Here is a 3729-nt window from a genome sequence, read left to right as displayed (position 1 = left end):
AATGGGCACTCATATACCTGGTACACTAGGTAAGCAATGCGACTCAAACAATATAGTAATAATATATTAATTTATTGATAGCGATTATATGCAAGTGTATAGCAATAAATAACCTAATAATTATACCCTCTAAATAAACCTGAATGGTTAAAATTCACATAAAACTAATTAATAAAATAAGCATAAATCTATCCACTGTTATAGCTAATGGAAAGTCGGTCCAGCGTTAATAGAAGGCACACACTAATAGATCTTCCGTTATCTACAACAGTGGCTAACAGCAAATATGACTTCAGGGATAAATATGTGAAAATAAATAAATATAAAATATGAATAAATAAGTGAAAATTCAAGAGTGAAATTACGTGATATAGCACAGTGACTTGAAATGTCCAATAGATAAAATGTAGCAAATATGACACATAAAATCTACTGGATCAGCATAATAAAGTGCAATGGATAATAAAATAGTGAGTAAATATAAATATATGAGTGTATAGATATCTCTGAGAAATCAATAAAATCGCTGACTCCCACTGGTAGTTCTATTCCTAAAATAGTCCTTCTTAATACTAGAACGTGTGACCTGGATTACGGCTTCATCCACATATTTGTCCGCAGGTAAGCTCAGTTTGAGCTGATAGGCTGTATAATTAAACAACCGCGACAAACGCGGCAAGATACTTGAACAATAGTATAGAAGTGTCCAATGATGTTGCAATGCAGTAAAGCAACGATGCCAATGTAACAAACAGTGTATCAGAATGGTTAAGCAGCAATGCACATATGTCCAGCAATATTGGGCCGATTCACATATATCGGAGCTGATAGCTCTTACTTACATATCCTCCCACCGTGGCGTCCCACGTGGTGTAAGTTTCAAGCGGACTTGCCTTTCTGTAGCGCAGCTGAGCTGTCTGCTAACGATGCTGTATCCTCCCGACTGTGAACTGGAATGCTGGCTGTGTCACGCTGCAGGTGCACGTCCGGTTTCTTTTGGATGTTCCACCTTTTTGGGTCAGTGCTAATGCTGAAATATTTAACCCATCAATCTCTATGTTGTGTCCAAAGAGACCCGCAGTTCAATAGTCCTTAGAACCGCAATTCTGACCTCCTTTAGAAATCCTTTAAAAAGCGCTTTCTTGATCCAGTATAGTAGAAAATTGTTGCCGGTATATTGTCAGATCCAATTATTCCTCACCAGACGCGTTTCAAAGGCTACCTGCCTTCTTCCTCAGTGGCTAATTTGGAACTGACTGTGCCGGCTTTTTATCCTCCATAAGGCTCTTTATTAAACCTGAAATGGACCTAAAGGATCTGGGTTTCACAAATGCAATTGTTTTATATTGCGGTAATGTTGCGGTATGTTTGCGGTTTTTATATACCCATGCGTTTTTCTATATTGTATATTCCTAGGTCCACCAGAATCCTTATCCATGTAAGAATTTTTGTTATACCTGGTAAAAATCAAAACTTATATGGATAATATCATCCTATCTCATGGATTGATATAAACACATTATTCTTACTAAAATGCTATATATAAAGAAAAACTTATAAACCTTTATTATGTTAAAAGACATATTAAATAGTAGAGAGCTTCTATATTAGGTCTAAAAAATATATATATTATATATAAAAAAAAAAAAATATCTAAAAATATAAATATAAAAATAAAATTAAAAATATTATTTTGGTATTATATGCAAATATAAATATTCCTATTAATTAGTACACAGCAGACTGTATCTAATGGGGCTCATCCCCTCAATGGTTCGGGCAGAGTGTATGGGGTATAGATGGACTATACCCCATACACTCTGCCCGAACCATTGAGGATATGAGCCCCATTAGATACAGTCTGCTGTGTACTAATTAATAGGAATATTTATATATGCATATAATACCAAAATAATATTTTTAATTTTATTTTTATATTTATATTTTTAGATATTTTTTTAATTTTTTTTTTTATATAATATATATATTTTTTAGACCTAATATAGAAGCTCTCTACTATTTAATATGTCTTTTAACATAATAAAGGTTTATAAGTTTTTCTTTATATATAGCATTTTAGTAAGAATTGGATCTGACAATATACCGGCAACAATTTTCTACTATACTGGATCGAGAAAGCGCTTTCTAAAGGATTTCTAAAGGAGGTCAGAATTGCGGTTCTAAGGACTATTGAACTGCGGGTCTCTTTGGACACAACATAGAGATTGATGGGTTAAATATTTCAGCATTAGCACTGACCCAAAAAGGTGGAACATCCAAAAGAAACCGGACGTGCACCTGCAGCGTGACACAGCCAGCATTCCAGTTCACAGTCGGGAGGATACAGCATCGTTAGCAGACAGCTCAGCTGCGCTACAGAAAGGCAAGTCCGCTTGAAACTTACACCACGTGGGACGCCACAGTGAGAGGATATGTAAGTAAGAGCTATCAGCTCCGATATATGTGAATCGGCCCAATATTGCTGGACATATGTGCATTGCTGCTTAACCATTCTGATACACTGTTTGTTACATTGGCATCGTTGCTTTACTGCATTGCAACATCATTGGACACTTCTATACTATTGTTCAAGTATCTTGCCGCGTTTGTCGCGGTTGTTTAATTATACAGCCTATCAGCTCAAACTGAGCTTACCTGCGGACAAATATGTGGATGAAGCCGTAATCCAGGTCACACGTTCTAGTATTAAGAAGGACTATTTTAGGAATAGAACTACCAGTGGGAGTCAGCGATTTTATTGATTTCTCAGAGATATCTATACACTCATATATTTATATTTACTCACTATTTTATTATCCATTTGCACTTTATTATGCTGATCCAGTAGATTTTATGTGTCATATTTGCTACATTTTATCTATTGGACATTTCAAGTCACTGTGCTATATCACGTAATTTCACTCTTGAATTTTCACTTATTTATTCATATTTTATATTTATTTATTTTCACATATTTATCCCTGAAGTCATATTTGCTGTTAGCCACTGTTGTAGATAACGGAAGATCTATTAGTGTGTGCCTTCTATTAACGCTGGACCGACTTTCCATTAGCTATAACAGTGGATAGATTTATGCTTATTTTATTAATTAGTTTTATGTGAATTTTAACCATTCAGGTTTATTTAGAGGGTATAATTATTAGGTTATTTATTGCTATACACTTGCATATAATCGCTATCAATAAATTAATATATTATTACTATATTGTTTGAGTCGCATTGCTTACCTAGTGTACCAGGTATATGAGTGCCCATTCTATTTTTATTACAACCTCAACAAAGCCTGAGGATTATACTCCTGAAGGGTATATGGAATATCTAAAGGCTTACAAGCAAACTAAGGGAGAACAGAGAAAGAACCATATAGTATAAGATATATAAGGTTCTAAGAGGGGATTGAAGGGGTATAAGTAACTCCATTTTGTCTGTTTTAACCACCTCCGGACCGCTGTATGCAGATTCGCGTTCCGGAGGTGGCAGCCCTGCGCTCAGCGACGCATATACGCGTCATCTCGCGTGAGCCGGGATTTCCTGTGAACGCGCGCACACAGGCGCGCGCGTTCACAGGAACGGAAGGTAAGAGAGTTGATCTCCAGCCTGCCAGCGGCAATCGTTCGCTGGCAGGCTGGAGATGTGTTTTTTTTAACCCCTAACAGGTATATTAGACGCTGTTTTGATAACAGCGTCTAATATACCTGCTACCTGGTC

This window comes from Bufo bufo, chromosome 1 (genome assembly GCF_905171765.1).
Source record: "Bufo bufo chromosome 1, aBufBuf1.1, whole genome shotgun sequence".
Classification (NCBI taxonomy): Eukaryota; Metazoa; Chordata; class Amphibia; order Anura; family Bufonidae; genus Bufo; species Bufo bufo.
The sequence above is the reverse complement of the archived record's forward strand: the minus strand, read 5'-3'. Positions refer to the sequence as shown.